The following is a 24,363-nucleotide window of genomic DNA, read 5'->3' on the forward strand; positions in this document are numbered from 1 at the left end:
TATCTTTTTTCATCTTGATCTGGAGTACCTCTATGCCTTTTATGTCTGACATGAATGGTTGTGCCGTGCGTGTTTTATGAATAAAGAACAACAAATTCAAATCCCAACACCTCTTCCCTATACTCCATCCCCAACTGAAGCATCTGTCGCCCATTCATCCAAATTTTCGAACTAGTCAAACCGTTTTAGTGTCTCTCGTTAGTACAGCATTAAAAATGCTGCGAGGGGCACTTGTGTATTTGTATTTCTTGCAGTTTTATTTGGTTTCTTTCTCTGTGGGGGGGGGCCTGCTCTGGGCCACCATCTTGTTGTTGTGTAGGGGAACCTGGTGATGCATTGCGGGTAGGTTCCTTTGTTTGTGTTTCGTTGTACTTGTAGCTGCCGGTGGCTACATTGTTGTCGGAGTGCATTTGCCCACATCACTCAGCCTCCCTTTGTGGTAATTCTTGTTGCATTGGCTGTGCGTTTGGCAACCTATCAGGTCTTGGTCTGATTTGTTCATGTTCCCTTCTGTTCAGCTGGCCCCAGTCACCTTCCGGCTTGCGTTCCACCTAATTCCATGCTTCTTTAGGCTCAGTAAAATGTATAGTCGTACCATTGTGATAAATTTTAAGTTGCGCTGGGAACAGGAGGCCATATTTGACATTTTGAATCTGCAATCGCTTTTTGAGCTGATCGAAGGATTGTCGTGCTTTTTGTACTTCTCTGGTGAAGTCTGGGAAGAAAGCAATTTTGGAGCCGTTGTAGGTTATAGACCCTTTGGTTCTCACCATTTGTAGTACTGTGTCTCGGTCTCTATAGTTCAATATCTTAGCGATTACTGTGCGGGGTGGAGCCCTAGGAGATGGTTTGCCTGTTGGCACCCGGTGGGCACGTTCGATGGAAAAGAATTTTGAGAATGTCTTTGGGGCATGCAGGTCTGCTAACCACTGCTCAAGGAACAGTTCCATAGAGGGGCCTTCACTTTTCTCGGGCAGCCCTAGGATACAAACATTGTTTCGCCAAGAGCGGCCTTCTCCCTCTTCTGCTCGTTCCTCTAGCTTCTTCACGCGTTGCAGTACTCTGGTCATCTGTTGTCCTATATTCCAGAGGCCATCCTCTGTTTCAGATATGCAATTTTCGGCCTCCCCTGTGCGTGAGGTGAGTTTTTGCAGATCATGGCGTAGGAGGGATACCTCCATGCTGATGCTGTCCATTTTTATTTCCATGGAGGATCTGGAGTTAGCTATGGCGTTCATGATGTCTTTAAGAGAGGGGTCGCTCTCCTCATTTTCAGCAGCAATGATTTTCTCCTGTTCTGGCTCAGCGGGCGTTGTGGGTATTGCATATTGCAAGACCCACCCACCCAGCGTTCTGGCTCAGCGGGCGTTGTGGGTTTTGCATATTGCTCCATTTTGCTTTGTGTTGTGACTCTCCTGCCTTTATCTTCACCCATAATCCACTTCTATGTCGAAAATAGCACTTGGAGGGAGAGTCCCTGCCGCGTTCGAAAACTCGAAATGGTTGCTCTGTGCTTCGGTTAGCCAAGCCACAGATTCCGCTGTTGGCTCCTCTGTGTTGATCTTGGGAGCTAAATTGGTTTACATCCGTGGTGCCGTGGGCGTGATTTAGTCAAGTTTGGCGGTGGTTGTGGGGACGGTCGTCTTTGTATATTTACCCACCTCTGTGTGGGGTTTCCGAATTCTATTAGTCCTTTATATTGTGTTTGGGGTGCTCGGTTTTTATGCTTTGCTCAGTGTATTTAATGGGGGCACACTGCTGATTGTCAATGGTGTGGCGTTGCGCCTCGTGCTGCTCTTTAGGTGTGGACTTTTGATGCATGGAGTGGTAGGGTTGTTGTGTATTGTTTAGTAGTGGCCTCTACTATTTTGTTCTTTCGTCGCGGTAATGCACTCTTTATTTCAGATGAGTTATGTTAATTTTTATTAGGGCATTGTGTGACATTCCCTTCTTCCCTTTTGCCACGATTTATCACAAGCACACCTATGAGGGCCTTAGTTAGAGTGTGCGGTATCACTTCTTTTCTTGGCAGGTATGGGCGCCCAGTTGATGTGCCAGATCCGTTTACAGAGGGCCCCTGTATTTCCTTCCATCACTACCTTGGCGATTTTCCCGGTTTTCCCCTCCTGTCTCCAGGGCGTATTAGGTCAGTGTGTATGGATTCTTCCGTACGCCGTTCTGAGCAGGGTTCCTTGTCCTGCTTCCCCACTATGAGGCGGTTGGGATCTGGGAGGCTAGATGCAGAGGTAGGTAGGAATTCTCTTTAGATTTCAGTCATATATCTGGGGGGCTTTGTTGCTCACCACCCGACTCCCTCTCTCTCTGCCGTTCTCTGTAGGCACTATTTCTCAGGTTTTGCTCCCAGTGCGGGCGCTTATTGTGGCGGGTCAGCAGGCGCTCTACGCTACTCGGAGAGCCCTCGATTCTTCAGCCCGTCCTGCGCTGGGATGTGTAATCTCGCTGGGTTGGGGGGCGAGTCCTCTCAGGGTAGCTGTTGGAGGGGGGGCACTAGGAAGGGCTGTTAGGGTCTGGGCAATGGGCGGTGGCGGGCTGGCGGGGGTGAGTCCTCCTTCAGGCTTGTATGACCGGTGGGCTTTACTGTTCATTGCCCGCCTCCCCCTTCTCCTTACTGCTTTTTCGTGGGTGCTTGTCTTAGGTCAGCAGGCACTCTACGCCACGCGGAACGCCCGTGACCCTTCAGCGCATCTCGTGCCGGGATCTGTGCTCTCGTTGGGGTGCTGCTGAGGGGTAGGCATCTGGGAGGTAGGAGAGAGGTTGCGCCTTCGGTTGGTCGTCGTACCAATATAGGCACTGGTGCTGCTTGTCTCCCTCTGCTCTGCTCGCGCAGTGCCGGTGTCGGTTCGCCTCCGCGTTTCCAGGCGGAGGTCACGCTGCTTCTGCGCTAGGTCCAAAGGCTGATTTCGAGGGGATTGGGTCCTCCGACGTATTCCATATCTATGACATGTAATCACCACAGCTGTGCTGCTTCGGAAACTTTTTTCGCCGTCTGCGTCCTGCGTCGATGCGCCGTCGTCGAGGACCTCCTCTGACGTCATCCGATGTGATAAGTTGGACGGACGACGTCCGTTGCCTCAGTTCCGTTTTTTCTGCGAACGTGTTGCTTCGAGAATCTCGGTTAACGCCTCGACTCTTTGGAGTTCTGTTCTTCTCGCTTCTTCGAACCTGTTCGTTTTTGTGAAAATCCTTGGTGTGAAGATGTCTTCTACTTCGTCTTCGACCCCGCGTCCGGGCTTCAAGAAGTGCGGGGAGTCTGGGTCCAAGATGTCGGTGACGGACTCGCACAACGCCTGCCTCTGGTGCCTCGGGGAGGCCCACGACACGGATGACTGTATCGACTGCCAGTCACTCACGTCCAAAGCCTTACGCGAACGTAAGAAGAAGTTGTCGGTAGGTCGGGTGTCCAAGCCCCGGAAGTCGAAGTCTGCGGGGCTTTCGACGGATGATTCGAGAGGTGACTCTCCGTGTCATCGTCGGAAGTCTCGTGGGTCTCCTTCTAGGAGTCGGTCTCGCCACTCCTCAGCCTCTTCGAGGCATTCTTGGAAGCGCCAACACCGGTCGTCTTCCAGGTCCTCTTCGGAGGACTCTGCCCAGCACGTTGCTTACCCCACCAGCCGTGCGACGCCGGAGGAATGGGCTTCCTTCGGGAAGAAAATGCTGGCGATTCTCGAGTCGCAGGGTACTAAGCCGTCCGCGCCCCCGAGTGGGGTCGGTCGTGAGAGGTCGAGAGACACCGCTCGCAAGAGTGGTCGGCACGAGTCACGGGAGAGGTCCCGTTCAGACAAGGAGACTCGTTCTCGACGTACCCGTTCCAGGTCCCGGTCCTCGACGCGTTCGAAACCGTGTGCACCTGTGAGGTCTTCGAGGAAGACATCGACGTCTGAGGCGTCGAGGGCGTTGACAAGCTGTCTCGAGGCTCCGGCTTCGAGGAAGTCGTCGAAGCCGTCGACGCTCAGGTCGTCGAAGGACACTCTCGGGGCTCCGGCTTCGAGGGCTGTGTCGACGCCGCCGATGCTGGCGGCGCTGCATCTGATGTCGACGCCGATTTCCTCGAAGCCGATCCTCTCGGCGCCGATGCCTGTTCTCTCGACGCCGGCGCCGATTCGCTCGACGCCATCGACGCCTTTCGTGTCGGAGGTACCCCGTGGCACGGGGGAACCCCCTAGGAAGGCTCTGGTTAAGAGCAAGCACTCTCGGGTGCCTTCTTTTCGCCACCTGGAATATATTTCAGAGGCGGATGAGGATTCTGATGGCCTGGTTCCTAGTCAGGTTCCAGATGAAATTGTCTCGGGCCATAGTCAGTTAAACGATTTGAGGCAGTCGCTGCATGATGCCAGTGGACTGGACACCTCTCCGGAGGTGGAGTTTTGTAGGCCTGAGCCTGGCTCTCATGCCGATTCCTCGTACCGGCGCCTTATGGCTAGGGTTTCTGAGTACTTGGGATGGTCTGCTCCCCCAGGGGAGTTTGTGCAGGATGATCTAACGGACATCCTTGATGTTGGTCCCCCAACTGACCCGGTACTGCCGTTCCATATGGCTTTAAAGAGAAGGGTGGCGGCGGCTTGGACTGCTCCGGAGAGTCTCCCGGCGGTGGGCAGATCCTTGTCGCGAAAATACCGTCCAGCCAGTAGCGACCCCTGCTACTTGACCAGGCACCCCACTCCGGAGAGTTTGGTGGTGCAGGCGGCCACGGCCCCGGCAAAGCAGGCGTCGTACCCTACCATCCCTCCTGATAGGGACGACAAACGTTTTGATGGCTGGGCGAAGAAAGTGTTTCCTTCTGGTGGTATGGCGCTTCAGGCGGCCAACTCAATTTGTGCCTTGTCTCGTTTCACACACACTCTGTGGAACTGTGTTGCGTTAGCGGCTGAACATATTCCCGAAGGGGACGAACGGGATGGTTTCCTTGCTATGGTCCAGGATGGTAAGGATGCCATGTGTGAGTCCGTTCAGTCGGGTTTGGACTTAGCTGAATGCGTCAGTAGGTCCATGGCGGTGAGCACCATGATACGCAGGTTTGCGTGGTTGCGGAAGTCGGGATTTGCTCCTGATGTACAGTCCCGGCTCCTCAACATGCCCTTTGACGGTGAACACCTTTTTGGCAGCAAGGCTGACGAGAGCCTTGAGAGGTTGCAGACCTCAAAAGCTGCAGCGAAGTCGTTGGGCGCTGCAGTTCGCCAACCTCCGCCTTTTCGTCCTAGGGGACAGCAGTGGAGGGGTGGTTCCTTTCGCTATTACTCGTCCTTCAGTAAAGCGAGAGGAGCTGGCAGTCAAAGAGGCCAACGCAGGGGTACCAGAGGTGGACGACAGGGTACCCGTGGTGCCAAGGCCGCTCGGGCAGTTGCCTCTTTGCCCTCAGGTAACGCCGCAGCCGCTCCCACTCAGTCATGAGGCCATGTGCCATGGTTCGCCGGTTGGGGGAAGGCTGGCGCAGCATCTTGTAGAGTGGCGAGCCATTACTTCAGATGTGTGGGTTCTGGAGATCATAACCCACGGCTACTGTCTTCCTTTTCGTCACAGGCCTCGCGACAATCCACCGGGGAACCTCTCTTTGCAGAGTCCGGATCCGCTCCTTGCGCAGGAAATTCAAGCCCTGCTGGAGAAAGGCGCCATAGAACTGGTGCCTGTAGCGGAGAGGAACATGGGATGGTATTCCCCTTATTTTTTGATTTCGAAGAAAGACGGGGGATTGAGACCCATCATGGACTTGCGCGGTTTGAACAAACTCCTCAGGAAGGACAAGTTCAAGATGGTTACTCTCTCTCAAGTCCTCCAGGCCCTTCAGCTTCAGGACTGGTTGGTGTCACTCGACCTCAAGGATGCTTACTTCCATGTGCCGATCCATCCCAAGCACAAGAAGTACCTGAGGTTCGCGGTTGGCGACTCGCATTTTCAGTTTTGGGTCCTGCCGTTCGGATTGACCTCCGCCCCGAGGGTTTTCACCAAGCTCATGGTGGTGGTGGCAGCGCATCTCCGGCAAGGGGGGGTTCACGTCTACCCCTACCTGGACGATTGGTTGATCAGGGGGAGCTCTCCCGAGCAAGTCCTGGATCATCTGTCCGTCACCTGCCACTCCCTTCACAGGCTGGGCTTCTCCCTCAATTTAAAGAAGTCCCATTTGACGCCAACACAGCGGCTCCAGTACATCGGAGCAGTGCTCGACACTTCCCTGGGGCAGTGTTTTCCTCCCCAGGTGAGGGGTCTTCACATTCAGCAGATGGTGCACAAGTTTCAGCATGCCCAGACGCTCCCAGCGTTCGAGTTCTTGAGGTTGCTCGGCCTCATGGCATCCTGCATTCTTCTGGTGCCAGAGGCTCGCCTGCGGATGAGATCTTTGCAGTGGGCTCTCAAGACGCAATGTTCGCAGTCCTCCGGCAGGATGTCGGACCTGGTCCAGGTGCCGCCCTCGGTCGCCCGGGACCTTCTGTGGTGGGCCGTCGAAGGCAACTTGTTGAAGGGGGCTCCATTTTGGCTTCCCTGGCCGGAGGTGACGATCGTGACGGATGCATCCCTCACGGGTTGGGGAGCTCATGCCAACGGGCTGACAGTCAGCGGTCGTTGGTCTCCGTCGGAGTCCAGACTCCATATCAATCTGTTGGAGCTGAGGGCCGTCAGGCTAGCCCTGAAGGCTTTTCTGCCGACTGTGCGAGGAAAGAGTGTCCTGATCCTGACGGACAACACAGTGGCCATGCACTACCTCAACAAAAAGGGGGGGGGCAGGGTCACTTCCTCTGTGCAGGGAGGCGATGCAGCTCGAGTTCTGGGCCATCCAGCAGGAAGTTTCGATCTCGGCTGTTCATCTGGCCGGAGACAAAAACGTGACGACGGACGCTCTGAGTGGGCGTTGGCTCAGGAGATTCTCCTGGAGATCTTCGCCCTTTGGGGGACCCCTCAAGTGGATCTCTTCGCCTCCAGGGTCAACCGGAAGTGCGAAAAGTTTTGCTCGCAGGAATTTCCTCCAAAAGGAGCCTTAGGAGACGCGTTCTTGGTGGAGTGGTCGTTCCCGCTGCTGTACGCGTTTCCTCCAGTCCCCGTCATCCCGCAAGTGCTGCGGAGGTTACGGAAGTTCGGTTCCCGGATGATCCTCATTGCTCCGGCGTGGGCTCGGAGGACGTGGTACCCGGACCTTCTCGACTTGTCCATCTGCCCTCCGCATCGTCTTCCCTACCGAGACGATCTGCTCTCACGGGAGGGGAGGTCAGGTTCTCCATCCAGAGGTCGGATCCCTCAACCTTCACGCTTGGCTTCTGAAAAGTTGAGGTATAGGGATTGGGACCTCCCTGAGGACGTGATGGAGGTGTTGCTTTCGGCCCAAAGGCTAGCAACAAAGTCTCTGTACCGTTGCCGTTGGCGTAAGTTCTGCGTCTGGTGCAGAGATCAGAATGTGGATCCTTTTGCATGTGACATCCCCATGGTTCTGTCCTTTTTACTTTCTTTGGCCCACAGGGGCTTGCCAGTGGGTACCATTAAAGGTTACCTGGCGGCGCTGTCCATCTTTAAGCGCTCGTCTGAAGAGTGTTCTTACTTTAAAATCCCTTTAATTTCACAGTTTCTGAAAGGGCTCACTAATGTGTTCCCTCCGTCACCTTTCCTGGTGCCCGGTTGGGATTTAAACCTTGTTCTTAAGTTTCTTATGGGTGCTCCGTTTGAGCCTTTATATTCTTGCCCTTTGAGGCTGTTAACTCTGAAAACTGTGTTTTTAGTTGCGGTTACTTCCGCTCGCAGAGTGAGTGAGTTACAGGCACTTTCAGTTAAGCCACCCTTCACTGTATTTCACAAGGACAGGGTTGTCCTTAGAGTTCGTCCTTCTTTTCTTCCGAAGGTAGTGTCGGAATTTCATTTGGCCCAGAAGGTTGTTCTTCCGGCATTCTATCCTCCTCCGCATCCTGGTAAGGAAGAGGAGAGGCTCCATAGGCTTGATCCTAGGAGAGCTTTAAGCTTTTATGTTTCACGCATGTCCCGGGTCAGAGTGGACGATCAACTCTTTATTGGTTACGCTGGAAAGCGTTTGGGGCAAGCTGTGACGAAACAGACTTTGTCTCGCTGGATTGTTTTAGCCATCTCGGAGTGTTAGCGCTTGGCGGGTAAGGACCCACCGGCTGGCTTGCGAGCCCATTCTACCAGGGGTGTGGCTGCATCTACTGCCCTGCAGAGGGGTGTTCCTATTCACAACATCTGTGATGCAGCCACCTGGGCTTCAGTACATACATTTGTACATCACTATTCCCTCGATTCCATCCGGGGACAGGATCTGGCCTTTGGCAAGGTGGTCCTTTGCTCTGCTATTTGATTGGCTATTCTAAATTTTGATTCTAAATTCTTTCCCTCCTCCTTGCTCTGGTACTGCTTTGGGAGTCTGTCATAGATATGGAATACATCGGAGGACCCAATCCCCTCGAAGAACAAGTTACTTTCTTACCTGGTAACGTTCTTTCGATGGGATGGTCCCACGACGTATTCCATATCGCTCCCGCCCTGCCTTCCCCGCTGCAGAATTTCTTTTGCGATTGCAGCTTACGTTCCGCAAGGCTTTGTGTCTGACTGGCAGTTGACTAATGTCACACGTTCTGGGGGAAAAAACTACAACTGAGGCTACGGGCGTCGTGCGTCCTACTTATCACATCGGATGACGTCGGACGTCTGGGGAGGTCCTCGACGACGGCGCATCGACGTCATCGACGCAGGACGCAGACGCCGAAAAAAGTTTCCGAAGCAGCACAGCTGTGGTGATTACATGTCATAGATATGGAATACGTCGTCGGGCCATCCCATCGAAAGAACGTTACCAGGTAAGAAAGTAACTTGTTCATTCGACCGCAAATATTTCTCTATGGAATTTTCCCATTGTTCGAGGCTACCACTTTTTCTGACAGCCTCTAACATATCGCCAGTGCATTTTAATATTAACTTTGCTCCGATAGGTTTTATTTGCCAGAACTTTAATATAACTTCTTTCTCATGTCTTTCTCTACAATCCTAACCCAGGTCGGGGATCCTTTGTTCGTCCGTTTGGCGGGCTTCTGCCCAGAAGCCCTCCTTTCGGCACCACTGAGTCTGGGGTGGGTCCATTGTGTGGGAGGGGGGAGTAGCACCCCTGGACAGGGTTGCCTCAGCAACCCATGTCGCACTCCACCCCGATAGGCTGGAGGGTCTCACGCCAAGATGACCACTCCACTGTGTGAGTGACAGATAGGCTGTATGAATGGGGATCTTTTTGCATAAAAGCAGGGTCCTGAGGACTGGAAGAGCAAGACGTCACCACTGGAACTAAGAAGCCGAAGAGGAGAGAAGCCAAAGACATCTACAACGACTGAAGCACCAGTGAAGCCCTGCTGCAGCGTCTCACCACTTTTCTCCACACGACGAGAGATGATCTTCACCTGCAAGAGCCTTTTTCCCTTAAGCTCGTGGGGCCAACCCGTTTGCCAATCGCCTCCCCGGACCTGCCTCGGTCGAATCTCCCGTACCCTGTACTCGGAGGCCAGATAGCCAGGCACCAGTCCACACGGACCGCGATTTAAAGGAGCGTACCTTTTATTCGTCGGGCAGCACCGCGGCTGGTTTCATCCCTGGGTAGTGCAGTAACTCGAACCTTCCTCCACGACGAGAGCATCTCTTCCTCTGCTGGATCACCCGAACTGGAGGAACTACCAGGAACAACCTCCACCGCAGGAGCCACTTCTTCATTTTAAGGTACATTGTTCCGCCAGGCCGCCTTTTCTTCGTGGTAGTGCTAAAGGTGTTTTAAATCCTTTACCTACCTGTTGGGCTGGCCGCCCCTCTCTCTTAACATTGTCCTTTCAACTTCTGCAACCACCTTTTCAAATATCGTTAAGCAAAGACTTGACTGCAGCTACAAGAAAATTTTGCTCCTGGGCCCTTGCCCTGTACCACTAACTCTGGCACAGGCCTACTGACTCTGGTCGCATTTGGTAGATCTGCCGTCTCGAGATTGATTCTCCATTCGAACTGTGTGGTGCACCCCTTTTTTTTATAACTACTCTTTCTTCCCACTGCATAATCATTGTGAAATGCCATTTTGCTCAGTTTTCATTTTAAGTATTGCTTATACTGATGCACTGTCTTGCTGAACTGGTTCACTACTGATGGGAAGTGTTGCTAGGGTGTATAAGAACCTATTTCTGAATAACTTGTGCTTTCCCTCCCTTGTGAGGAATTGTTAGAGGATCCCTTGTGTGTAGTTTTCACTGTGCCGTTTTGCTCAGTTTTCACTCTGGTTCACTTGGTCTACAATTCATATAGGGAGTGTGTATATTTTTCCTTGACTTAACTTAACTTGCTTGATACTTGTGATACATGTATTTTATTAGAAGTGTATAAAATAAATATATATCTACTTTTTAATACAAAGCTTTGGTCAGTGTTTCCTTGCTCCATAGTCTAATAGGCCTAATGTGTAAACCCTGAATACTGCTCATCTCCCTCTTGAGATAAGTCTGACTGCTCAGCCACAGCTACCAACTAAATCTTTGTGGTACAGACTGATACCAAAGGGGATTTATTGCTCTCACCTGTAGTCCTTATCTGGTGAAGTGCTCCCTAGGGGAACTGCACTGGATTCTGCCTAACAATTCCTACCATAGTTGCCCATCAGCCGCGTCTTCTTGTGGTTGGTAAACCCCCGGATGTTCCAGAACATCAAAGATATGATTGTTCTGTGATCATCCCTCACAAAAGTCTGGGTCATCCCACCAGCGCATAATTAACCACGCAATGACCCCACCCGGAATGGGTGAACAGTACAGACTCTTTGCCCCCTTCAAGTAGCACGTTCCTAGAGTTCTCAGCACACTTTTGAAATAAAGTTGGAGTCGTCCTACCCAAACCAACATAACAGTTAAACCAAAACAGGAACCCCCTCCCTCCCCATCTCACCCATGCCAGAAACAAGAACATACCGGCACCACCTACCCTCCCCCCTTCCCCAACCAGACCTAAATTACACTGCAGTGTCTACGGCAACTGGGGCTCTGAAGGCAACCCAAGTGCTCCTTGTGGCAACGACCCATATATAACATACCTCCCTCCCGCCCACCACTCCCCCAAAACTTAGGTTAGCCAATGTTCTTCCAGCGCCTTTGCAGTTCCCATGTCATAGGATATCAGATCCAGATCAAGGTGGGTGCTGTGGCGATCCCCCCCCCCCCGGCTCTGGTAAATTTCTAGCATATTGTTCCGCTGCATCCGGTGCAGTAAAGAATACTGCTGACCCATTGTGGTGCACGCAAAGCTTGGCCGGGTACATCATGGAATACTTAATTCCCTTACGCCTCAGGATGTTTTTGGCCGTCTGGAAAGTCTTCCTTTGATCCTGGACTGCTGGACTAAAGTCCGGTAACAGTCGTATGCTAGAGCCTTCCTATCTCAGCTCCCCCTTCTCTCGAGCTGTTCGCCATATGGTATCTCTGTCGCGGTAGCAAAAAAATCCTGCTATGATTGGGCGCTCTGTGGCGCCCGGCGGTGTTCTAGCTGGCAATCAGCGGGCCTTTCATACCAGCTACATTCTTGCATGTTTGACGGTGTTATCAAGTAGGACAGCATATTGTGATAGATTTATAGTGAAGGAGAATATACTTCTCAAAGATTCAAACGCGCTCTTAGGCAGGCAAGAATGCTTATAGTATGATGACTTTAGTCTGCTTACCACGCTTTTCCTTTGAAAGCGGAAGCCTAAACTCATATATGCCAAAAGGGAAACATGTTAGAAGCTAGAGATGTGAAGGCAAGCATAGTTACACTATAGGCGAAGAGCCGTCATCGCAACCTGCACAGTAAAGCCTTACTTTGCACAAGCATGAACCAATGCTTAATCATGGCAATTTGTAGTATCTCTTCACTATTATAACGCAGTAATGTGCAAGGGGAGTAAGTACCATTTTTCATTTCCATACCTTCCTCCACAATGAGAACTCTTTCAGCTCTCTTTAATCATACCTTAACATAAAACCTCCCTCTGGAATTGACTGCCAATGTTTTTTCAAAGCATTCTCCTGAGAGTTAATGACTTCATTGGCGCTATTAACACGGTACTCGTGTAATAAAAATGTCTAAACAAGGTCTGCCTTCAGCCACTCGATTTATAAGCCATGTACGTGTTCCACAGAGTCTTGTTACAAACAAGCATTCCCAAAACCACCTGTTTTGGCTTGTGTATAAGTATTAGGCATTTCCCGGGCAGTGCTATTAGATGCCCAGGTACTTGCACAATTTTGCACATGCTACCATCAATGGCCAGTTAATACCACTACGGCAGTACCTGGCAAGGGCCTTTTCCCTGCCTACCCAAACAGTTGCCATTGCCAATGCTTATTTGTGTATGTTTCTGGGCCTAATTGTACATCGATACTAGCACAACCCTCTATATACTTCGTAGCCACTGTAGAGATTGTGAGAGTCATGAATATAATGATGATGATATGAATGTTTATTCAAATAGAAAATAATCATCAAACACATACATGTAGCAAAATAAACAATTTTGACATTATTCATTAATACATGTTAGATAAATCAAGCACCATTACATTATTTAAAAGACCGAAAACGAATTCCAGAAAAAATATATATTAAATGAACACACGATTTACATGATTCTAAAATGCAGCGTCTTGACCTCTTGAAAAAACCCCTTCTTAGATACATGGCAGCCTTCAAATACAACCGGGCCCAAGCAGTCAATTCCGTTTCTGCCATTAATATGATAGGCACCCTGCTATGGTCTGGGAGAAGCCCAGGGCCAATGCCCAGATGAACAAGAAGTTGGAGAGCAGGTTTAGGCTGACGGACAGGGTGCCAATCCTCCTTGCCTCCCACCCGCAGCCTCATTCTTCTGTGGTGGCTGCAGCCTGCTTGTATTCAATACCATCCTCTACGTCGTGTTCCTCCACTGGAGTCACCTCAAGTTTCCCCACGAGTCCTTGCGAAAGAGCTGTTACTCCATAAAACCGGTCTGGCAGATGCACGGGCCATTGTGCAGGACCTCATGGAGTCCTTGGTCACCCACATTGACACAGGCAGCATAGGGCTGTGACTTGGGGTTGAGATGAGAAGGACGGTGTAGTTGCACCTCACTAGGTTTTCATCTGATGGACATACATGGATCCTGGATCTGCCCTTTGAGGGCGTGGCCCGTTTTTAGTTGTCAACCGATGACGAGTTGACATAGAAGAAAACCTCCACTTAAACTGCCAAGTTCTTGGCCATCCTGATGAAACCAGGTCAGAAATCCTTCCCTCATTCCCAGGCAGGACCGAGTTCAAGCCCTGCACTTTCTCTGGCTTTAAGGGGTTCCGGGACTGCAGTACACAGAAGCCTGACAGGTCGCCCAGCAACAACAGGAGGAAGCAACAGAGGACATTGCACACGTTTTTCAGCTTCCCCTCCTCTGACACCAAAAGCAGTGACGTCAAGGTCAGGAAAACAGCTTGCCTATGGGCGGTGTTTGGCTCTGTTCCAGGACATCTGGAAGTGTCTTTTTAGCAACCAGTGGATCCTATCCGTAGTCTCCACAGGCTTCAGTCTTCCTCTTCCTTTGCCTCTACCATCCTCTCCTCCTCCTGCTCGTCCAGATTGGATCCCCGGCTCTTTTACAGGAGGTCCTTTCGCTCTTGGAGATGCAGACGATAGAACCAGTTAGTGTTGTAGAGGGCGCCTTCGGTTACTATTCCAGGATTTTTGCAGTACCCAAGAACAATCAGGCTGGCCTGAGAGTAGTGTGAGAAACCGGAAGGTCTCTCATCCACTAGTCCATGAGGATCTGTCATCCAGGTGGCCAGGACGGTATCCAGTTAAAATGTCTAAAACATTTTTTCGAATGCCATTTCGTTGCAAAAAATTATGCCGAAAAAAAATAAAAAATTTGAAATCATTTTTTTCGCCATTTTATTTCGCAATAAAATGTCATTCGAAAAAATGTCATTCGACATATTCACTATAAACCGGCCAGGGCACGGCCATCGCTTTTGGATCGAGTTCCTGGGGGTGGACCAGTGTGGCGGATCACATGGGTGAGGGGTCTTCGGGAAGTGGGACACCGGATGGTGAAACGTTGTATCCTCTTCACTGTAACACCTTTGCCCCATCCTACCCTGTAGGATATTTAGGAACTCTACCACCCCTCACCCCCTTTTTTAACACAAACACTTTCTCACAGATAGCCCGCTATGAGAGAAAACAGAGTAACACCCGAGCAGTATACTTGACCTTTTCGACAAGGAACCGTTATTTTCCTGAACCCTTGATTAGAAAGCGTAAGATCAGGAAACCAGGCTGAAGAATCCTGCATTGTGTGCCAGAGATACCTGGGCCCTCCCTCGTCAATAATCAAAGTGGGGAGACACAAGACCGGTCTCAGTTGAAGCCAAGGTTGCAAGCAGCAACATTGTATGACATTGGATGAATGGCTGAACTTGACATCCAAGATACAATACATTTGGCAGAGTGGTCCGGTACCGTGTGGGTGCTCAATTGAAGGACTCTGTAAGGTATCAAGCTGAAAAGTAGTGAAAGTAAGAAAAGGCCATATAAAGAAGAGAACGAGTAATTGTAAATCAAAGTGGTCCTGCAATGGGTAAAGCAAAATCCTGTACACATTTTAGAGTTTTTGATTCGATTTCGATGAAGTAGAGAAATTTGGTCTGAGCCCGGTGGAAGGGGACCCGGGGTGAACAGTAGACCACCCAAGAAGTTGTGCATTTGGTCCCAGCCCGGCGGAGGGAGACCAATTGAAGACTGTGTCCATGTGGGTCTGAACCGGGCGTAGGGGAATCCATGGTATACAGTAAATCACCAGAGAAGTTGTATTTGTGAAATCCTAAGAAGAAAGGAACTTTAATGTTTTTCGTGTTGCATCAGGCCCTCTGAAATAAGATACCTTGAATGGTAAAGAGACTTTGGCACAGAAGGTCTGATGTTGAAGTTCTGAACTGCATTCTCGTGCTAGAGAAGCCAGGGAATGTGCTAAGCGTGAGTGTGTCGCCTTGTCCCGTGCTGAAAACATGGGGACGGGAAGCCAATCGCTTGAATATCCTGACATATTTCTTGAACACTTCTTTTACATAACATTTTTTCCCACTATATTTGTATTTAGAAGTAAGGATTGGCTATAGGTTTATTAGTATAGGTCCCTTTTATTTTGATAGACTCGACTAGGACTGAGTTATTATTTGATGGTCGTAGCTTGCTCCCATCTTTAGTGTTAGGTTTAGATAGGCTTTTTTCAAACCCAATTGGAGTTCATTAAACACCCTTGCACTGTGATCACTTATTTATTTATTGTTTGCTTGTTAGCGGCTTAGTAGCAAGTAAAATATTGTTTCAAAGCGCCCACAGGGCGAGTTGGGAACAAGGGAGTAAAATACATCACATAACACAATATTTAATAAAGAGCGGTGGAGAGAAAAGGAGGAAAGGATGAACCTACTATGCCTTGTTGAGTATTCAGAACGTGCAAGTGTAGCAAGGGCAGAGGGAGTAAGTGCTGGGGGTCCGGGCTCATGGGGGAGCCACAGATAAAGTGCTTGGTTACTGAGTGCTACATCAACGTGCTCGCCTTGGAAGCAAGACGACACAGAGCACCACAGGTTCGATCCCCGGGTCTGCACTTAGAAACCTCTGGGTATTAAGCACGTTCTAAATAACCCATCATATCATACTTGGCCAAGGGCCACGTTAGGAGTAAGTGTGATCCTCCAGGGCACAAAGGTGTACCAGGGAAAGTGCTGAGGAAAGACGAGCTGGGCCGATTGAGAATGCAAAGTCAGGGGCCCAAGGATGCATAAGGGCCCCGGACACCAATCATAGCAACTGTGGCATTAGCAGAGAAGAGAAGGAAGGAGCAGGTGAAGAGGAAAGCGTTGAGGAGCTTCCGGAATTGAATAAAGTCCTGCTCAAGGTGCAAAGGCAGGGCAAGACTGTTCCATAGGAGGGAGCCAGCTGGGGAAAGCGAACGAAACAACTACCCTCTGTTTAGCAAAATGCTTTACACACAAAGAGTTGGTGCCGGAGGAACGAAGTGGTCTAGAGGGAGAGTATTTAGTAAGATAAGTTGAAGATAGTGTGGTCCCCAGGCCCTAGACAGCATTCTGGATGATGCAGAGGGATTTGAATTTAATCTGTGCAGCAACCGGGAGCCAATGAAGACTTTATAGGGCAGGAGAGATGCTGTACCTGGGCTTAAGGCCAAGGATATGTCTTGCTGCCCTATAATGGATTAGCTGGAGGGGTCGCAGAGTGGAAGAAGGTAGATTCAGGATGAGGGTATTGCAATAGTGAAGCCTAGAGAGAACCAGGGATCGGTTAACATTGAGCCTCTGGGGGAAAGTGGGAAAAGGGAGAATTCGAGGACCGGGGATCGGTAACATTGAGTCTATGGGGGAAAGTGGGAAAAGGGAGAATTCCTCTCTGAAGGAAGAGCTGAAAGTGGGACTTGGTAATGTCCTGAATGTGAGGAAGGAAGGAGAGAGAGGAGTCAAAGATGACTCCAAGGTTTCTGGCTTCAGAAGAAAGAGCATGGGAGAGCCCAAAGGGGAAGGCCAGAAGTGAAGGGAAGGAGGGAGCAGGGGTCCCGATGGGAAGTGTCTGTCTTACTGTTTGATACCATGCCTTCCTTACATTACAGTAGTCCTGGACCTGTCATTTCTAAATGTCTTTACCTCTGGAATGCTTCAAGATGATTACTCCCGTGCACATGATATTTTAAATTATATGGCATTTGTACAGGGGAGAGGGGAGGGCGAGGGGGAAAGTGCCAGGGGAAAAGGGAGTGGGGGGGGGGGAAGTGCTGTACATGGGATCAAAACAATAACAAGAAGTGCGGCCAGCAGGTGGCAGGTGCAAGGGTAAGTGCAAACAGCAGGTGTCCAAAAGGGCAGATAGGGGGACTGTAGGGTTACAGATACAGACCCAAGTGCAAGGGTTGCCAGGAGGCAGTGGGGGTAGGGACCTGGGCCAGACAGGAGATCAGCAGGTGAGAGGAAGAGAGAAGGCAGAAGCAAAGAGGAAGGTCTTGAGTTGCTTCCGGAACCGCAGATGGTTCTCCTGGAGTTTCAGAGAGGCAAGGAGGCTGTTCCAGAGGTAGGCCCTAGCCGAAGAAAGAGATCTACCACCAACTTGTTGCTTGGAGGAGCGATTGACCCTGAGGGAGTTGGAGGTGGAGGAGCGAAGAGCTCGAGTAGTGTTAGGGAGAATTCTCCTTATAGGGCTAATTTCCCTCACCTAGTAAGTCCCCAAGCAGCTTTGCTGGATTTATGGAGTTTATCTTTCCACCTGGTAAGAGTGTACATCCTTTTTCCACTCTTATATGTATTTTGACCTATGTGTTTTTACTCATTGTGTGATCTTGGGCACTGGAGCACACCACTCCAGGTGCCCCTGTTCTTGTACGGGTTACACAGCACCTTTAGTGTAGTAACCCAGGGTTGTCTTTAAGACTTCCCTCTGACTTCATTTCGCTGGGGCTGACTACTGTGCCCCAGAGAAAGGTAAAGTTGCCATTTACTTTACATAGTCATTTTTACCACAGACCCAGTACATCCCATCTTACATGGAGTACTGGAAAGGGCTAATCTGTACCCCTTTTCTGTCTGTACCTGCCTGAGCATTGTTTTGCTCTTTTAACATTTAGGCTTGGCTGGTGGCAGTGGTATCTACCCTAACTTTTCTACCGCGATTATATTAGGTAAACGTGGTACTGTTCTTGGCTATTATATTAGCCTCGAACATAAGCCTGCTTGACCAAATCGTCTCTTTTGGCTCCGGTTGGGTTTATTCGCCATTTCTTTTTGTTAAAGTCCTTCTTGTGTTTTACTTTGCGTGGCAAACTAGGTTTGCCTTCTTTGTTCACCGTCTTTTGGTGGGCTTCTGCAGAGAAGCCCTCCTCTTGGCACCTGGGTGTCTAGGTAGATTGAATGTGGGGAAGGGGTGTAGTCACCCCTGCACAGGGTATCCTAGGAAACCCAAGTCGCACTTTGCCATGATTGGCTGAGGTGGTTGTCCCGGCTGGACAACCCCCCTGCTGCGTGATTGACAGCCAGGCTGGTAAATGGGGGTTTTGCGCATAAAAGGTGGGTCTCTTGAGCTAGAGGTCAGAGTCGCCTCTGGAACTACAAGGAACCGAAGAGAAGCGGAGAGAACGACGGCTGCTGCAACTATCCTGTCCCGGTGAAGCCCTGCTGCAGTCCTGAGCCATCTACCCTTCGACGACTAAGAGAAGATCCAGTCCGGAGTCTTCTTCCCTTGAGCCTGGTGGGGATAACCAGCTCATCTTCTTCAGCCAGAGATCTCCGCCGTGGTCGAAATCGCTGCACACTGCTGTAGTGGTCCGAATAGCCACTTGCTGAGCCTCTCCTGTTTTTAAGGAGCACACCTTTTCGTTGTCGCTGCTGCCGGCTTCATCCCTGTGTGGCACAGACCCCCTTCAGACGTCCTCCTTCACAACGAAGCTCCAGGAATCGTGGGTCTGCGGGAAACCAACAGGAACAACTGCCAGGGCACCAGCTACATCGTGGAAATAAGGTGCTGTGTTCTACTCGAGGAAACTGGGTGAATCCCTTTTCTTCCTCTCCAAAGCTCGTCCTTGTCTTCCCTCCTTCTTATAACTTTTGCTTCCGAACATTTGACAATATCCAAGTACTTTTGGGCTACGCTGAATCGTGAACTGTCTAACGGTGTGATCTTCGGCACAGGTCTCCGGTGTCACCTAAACACGGCTCCGACCCTTTGACTTTTGAACTCCTGTTTCTGAGTGTTTCTCGATACTGCCTGCCTAACCTAAATATTGCCTGTGATTTTTGCCTCCAACTCCCTCTGGGTATTTCAGGTGCTAAGTGTGTTTTTGCCCCGGTAGCATTTCATGTCACGGATACGCGTTTATTTAGTAGACCGAACGGTCAAAAAGTGATCGCAACCGTAACCGCGGTATCGTGTTTTGTTCATAACACCGGTTCTTTCAAACACAGGGTACTTACCTTGAGACTTACTATACAAAGTGAATTGGTTAGTTGTAGTATATTTAACGTGTGGTTTTGTTTAAAGTTTAATAGAGGTGTTGTGTTTATAACTGATGGTCTAAAAATAAATGTACTTATATTTTTTACCTGAAACCTTGAGTCAGTGTTTGCTCGAGTCACAGTAATTGTGGTCTCTTTGTGTAATCTCTGCTACTGCTCATATACTCTTGAGATAAGCCTGGCTGCTCTGCTACTGCTATCACTATAACTTAGTAGTACAGGCTTGTACCAAAGGTAAACTTGTATTTCCACCTGTAGTCTTAATTTTGTGTAGTGGTCCCTAAGGGCACTGCACATGATTCTGCCTAACAAGTAGGAAGGGATTTACGAAGAGAGAGTTGGAGGTATTGAGAACTCATGCCCCAGAAGGCCTTGTGGACAATGCAGAGGGTCTTGAACGTAATCCTTCCAGCCACTGGGAGCCAATGCAGATATTTCAGTGCTGGAGAGATACAATCCCTGGGCTTGAGGCCAAGGACAAGTCTTGCAGTCCTGTTCTGGATGAGTTACAGAAGACAGAGAGTAAAAACAGGCAGATTTAGAAAGAGGCTGTTGCAATAGTCCAGCCTAGAGAGAACCAGAGCTCTAGAGACAGTGAGCTTCTGGGGAAAGGAGAGGAAAGGAAGAATACCTCAGAGGAGGTGCAGTTGGTAGTTTTACTTCTTGGAGACGTCAGCGATGTGAGGAGAAAAGGAGAGTGTGGAGTCAAAGATTACCCTGAGGTTCTTAACCTCACAGGTGGGAGCAGGAAGAGGGCCTAGGGAGGCCGGCCAAAAAGTGACGGGAAAGGAGGGTGCAGGTGTACCGATGAGAATATCAGTCTTACTGACATTAAGGCAGAGATCGTTGGCGGCACGCCACTCCTGGATAACAGACAGACAGTCAGAGATGACAGAAGAAGAGGTGGCAGAGGGGAGCCTGAAAACAAGCTGAGTGTCATCCACAGAGCACTGAAAGTTGGAGCAGAGAGCGACAATGCAGTGGGGGAGAGGTGCCAGGTATTGGGTTGAACAGCCAGGGAGAGAGGTTAGACCCCTAGGGAACACCACAGGTATAGAGTGAGATTGAGGAAATGAAGGACCCAAGTTGGAACTGGGAGGATCGATTGGAGAGGAACGAGGTCAGCCAGGCCAGGGCCTGATCGGTGATACCGAGGTCATCATGGAGACGATTAAGCAGGATGCCATGATTGACCGTGTCAAAGGCAGAAGAGAGATCGAGTAAGATGAAGACTGAGGGGAGATTAGAATCGGGGTTAGAGAGCAGGTCTTCAGGGAGAGCAGTTTCTTTGCTTCTGGCTGCTCTGAAGCCAGACTGATGGTCATGGAGTCAACCAACAGATTCAGTGTGAAGATTAAGCTGGCAGATGGCCAGCTTTTCCAGGAGTTTGCTCTGGAAAGGAGTGATGGAGATCCGGCGATAGTTAGCCAGGCAGGAGGGGGCGGCTGAGGGGTTTCTTGAGAAGAGGGTGCACAATCGAGTGCTTCAGGTGGGAAGGAAAGGCTCCAGTGGTGAAGGAGTGGTTGCAGAAGTCAGCCATGGCAGGAGCAAAGGGTGTCAATGTGGTCCTGTATGGTTTTGGAAGAACAGGGAAGAACCTGTTAGATCGGACTTGTCTAGAAACCTCGCCTGGGGAGAACAGAGGAAAGGAAGAGAAAGTGGGAGGAGAGGTGGCCACAGGGGGACCGGAGGTAGAGAGCAGAGGAGGAGGAGAGGACGAGAGAGTGGACAAGATGGACAGGATGTCCTGGGTTTTAGAGATGAAATGAGAAGTCAGGGCCGTGCAGAGGGCCTGGGAGGGGACAGGAGAGGTAGAGACTGCAGCAGGATTGGCCAGCTCCTTGCAGATTTTAAAGGGTTCGGCCGAGTTGTTAGATGCCGCAGAGACGTGGGCTTGGATGTGGGCTCTCTTCTTAGTGCAAACAGAGAGCCAGTATTGCCTTTGGAGCAGGCGGCAGGCCAGTTTGTCAGAGGATGTGCAGGAAGTCAGCCATTTCCTCCAAGCCACCCTGCACTTGCGGTTAAGGGTGACTAGGTCAGAGTCATACCAGGAGTTGCATTTGGCTTTGGGCTTCAAGCAGAGTATCAGAGATAGAAAAGTGGAGCATTGAAAGGGCTGTGTCAGGATGTGAGTCAGCCAAAGGAGGAGGGGGAGAGAAAGTAGTGGTGAAAGCCTCAACTGACACACGCTTCATGGGTCGGATGACCGAGAATGTAGGTGGCATTGCTGCAGTTGGCACATAGCCGAGTCTGCCCTACCCCCCAGATGTGGATATTCCGCCCCAGTATCCACCAAGGCCTTTAAAAGCCCATTTCTGTAAAGTATAAACAAACAAGATTGGGGCCCTGACGAACCCCACAACCCTCCTCAAAGCATGTGGTACATTGTATCCCTGTTCCGCTGCACCTATAAGCCTGGTTCGTCCTGTGAAGTTCTTGTAACAGAGTTCAAATTTGCTCTGGGCATCCCAAGGACCCGAGCACGACACACAGCTTCGATCTATCCACTTTGTCGAAGGCCGTGTTCAGGTTCCTAAATGCGAGATACACCCCCTTGCAAAAAACAGAATTGGAAACCACTAAATACAGGTTTAAACTCTGTTCCATAGTTCCTACCCCGGGGCGAAAGCCAAACTGTATATCTGAGAGGACTGCGCTCTTCGTTAATCAGGACTCTATGTACCCCAGCAGTACCCTCCCAACATTTGTAAAAGAGGTATCCAACAAGGATATGGGTCTGTAAAACGTGGGAATCGCAGGGTCTATAAAATGGCTGATTTCCATGATGGCGGGAAGTAGCCAGTGTCAAGGCAGGCGTTAAACACTATCATCAGCAGGGGGGCCCATAGATTGAGCTGGTCCTGAAACAGTTCCGAGGGGATTGCTTCAGTACCAGGGGCTTGGTAGTGTGCCTGTAGGTTAATGGCCCGAGAAACGTCCTCTAGCCTGAAACGCAATGAGGTACGGCTTCTCCCAGATTTTTCTGCTAATACTCCACCTCTAAACCGGGTTCCAAAATACTCCACCCATGCTGCTGGTTCACATGCGTGCGTACCTCTTGGACTTTCCATGGGTTTTAGAGTGGGGCCCCCTTACACGTATTTCCAAAAGCCTCCTGAAAACCGTCCCAAGCTTCCGCTCAAGCTCGCTTTTCCTTCTTTCCAGCACTAAACGATAGTTTGCTCTAACATGAATAATTTCCTCCCTTGTGCTGACTGGTGATTTTAAAACTTTCAGGAGCGATTTGTTTGCAATAGTACAAGACTCATTAAACCACCCCCTCTTACAAGATTTAGCCTTCTCCTTGCACTGTACCGTGAAGCCCTTGGTAAGGACCCCCACTAACTTAATGAAGCTCTCCACTACCTGCACTGGATTCGCCACACTATCTAGAATTCCATAAATAGCGGATATGTTCACTGCCAGAATATCTAGGTGCAGATCTGAGTCCCGAATTCTTGCCCATTTAATTCTCCTATTGGACACGTCATTCAATTTTAACATGCAAGGAAATCTATCTGCTGGGCCTATCTTTCCCTCCCCCAGTCCCCAATAACAACAGTTAGTTTCAAGCTGATTGGGTTGTGGTCACTACTAGGGTCCATCATCACTTCAAAACCCACTAGCCTATCTCACAGCTCTAACGAGAGGCAAAAATAATCTATTGTGGAGGAGCTCTGATGATTGTTGAAAGTGTGATTGCCCGGAATATCAGGTGCTATGCGTCCATTTGCCAAACGCAATGCCCAATCTATTAGCCAGACACATTACTGCAATCCCTTCACACATGCCTGAGCATCCTTCATTATTGGATTAGGGATATTCTGTGACAGGTCCTCTAACGAGTCAAGCAGAGCCACCGAAGGTCCACCACCCATTTTAAGATTAAAATCTCCACCCCATATGAAATTTACTGCACAATTCCTCCTGTTCCTTATTTACTCATCAATAAAGGCCTTAAGTTTTTCCAACCTGTTCACCTCAGCCTTATGAGGACTATTATAGAGTTTTAGAATCACTACCGGGTTCCCCAGGGATGGGAGAATTTGTAACATCTGTAGGTAGTCCATGTATGTCTCAACTAACTTTGGCATTTTTCTTTGCTGGAATCCCATAGGATAATTATCCATCTAAAATGGGGATCTCTAATGCCCAGGTCTCCTGCAGGAGATTCATGTCGTAAACGCCACAATGTCTTCCTTCTCAAGTTTCCACCTATCCCCTGTTATATTCCCCGACAGCAGCCCCACCACCTGGAGAGCATCCTCAGGCATCCCAAATTCACCCCATTCTCCGGACCCATGTCACCTCCCACCCTTCTCGCTTCGCCCTCCTCCATTGCACTGGAAGGGAGGGCCGTCCATTAGTCTCTTCACAGGACATAAGAAGATCAAACCGGTTGGCGAGTTCAACCCCTGTGCTAGTCGGCCCTCTGCTCTTCAATGTCTGTCTTACTGTATTGGAACTAAACCTGGGCCCAGAAATGTGATTATGACTGATATTTAAATAAGGTTGTCCCCGCAGAGGAGCATCCTGCTGCTCTTCCATCTTCCCTGCATTCTCTCCCTTACCATTCACTTGATCAGCCTCCCTCCCCGGAGATGAATAAAAAAAGTCAAGCGATACCAGCCTACTGTGAAGTCTATAGCCGTTTGGTTTAAGCCATCGGGACAGATTAGAGTTTATCAAATAATTAACGATTGTTGGATCCGAAAAGGAGACCACAATGCAATCGCACTCCACCAGTTTTGGCTTTGAGTCTATCCATCCTACCCTTTTAGCCATCTGAACAAGGCTTGGGTCTATGCTCAGGCCCAGCAAATATGCATTGATCCGGTGACTCGCCTTATTCATCAACAAAATTGTGGGTTCAAAAGCCCCCTTTGGGTAGGCCGGGTACTCCCATGATAACCCCTACAAGCGGGGCTGCTGTCGGTAGGTTTAAAATACTCCTCTCCACCTCCCCAGAAAGCATTCCAGCCCCTTGTTCTCCCACCAAAGGCCCCTTACTGGTTCTTGCTTCAACCATGATGTCACTGACTTGGCCTGTGTCATTTACCAGAGAATCCGGCTTTAAAGGACCTTCCGCTTCAAACTTGTGTTCCTCCCACCTCTCCTCAACCCCCAGACCCTGCCCCACAGCAGGCGCCACGGCTACCTTGCCATTTACCTTGGCCCTATCCAGACTCCTTTCCACCACTTTTTTATTTAAATCCCTGACAGTCATCCAGGATAGCGAAAGTGTTCATTATCCTGCATTTAAACGCTTGCCTCGACTCATATATTAACTGCCAAGTCTTAAGCTTTTCATCTAGAA

General features: G+C 50.0%; 1 protein-coding gene across 1 annotated transcript in view; it reads left to right on the forward strand.

Moving 5' to 3' along the window:
* The window catches only part of DICER1 (dicer 1, ribonuclease III), a 2,611,056-nt gene that overhangs the window by 1,208,255 nt on the left and 1,378,438 nt on the right, over window positions 1-24,363 (forward strand). The gene's annotated exons all lie outside the window — the stretch shown is intronic.

Source organism: Ambystoma mexicanum, chromosome 14 (assembly GCF_040938575.1).
Source record: "Ambystoma mexicanum isolate Mex_15411 chromosome 14, UKY_AmexF1_1, whole genome shotgun sequence".
Classification (NCBI taxonomy): domain Eukaryota; kingdom Metazoa; phylum Chordata; class Amphibia; order Caudata; family Ambystomatidae; genus Ambystoma; species Ambystoma mexicanum.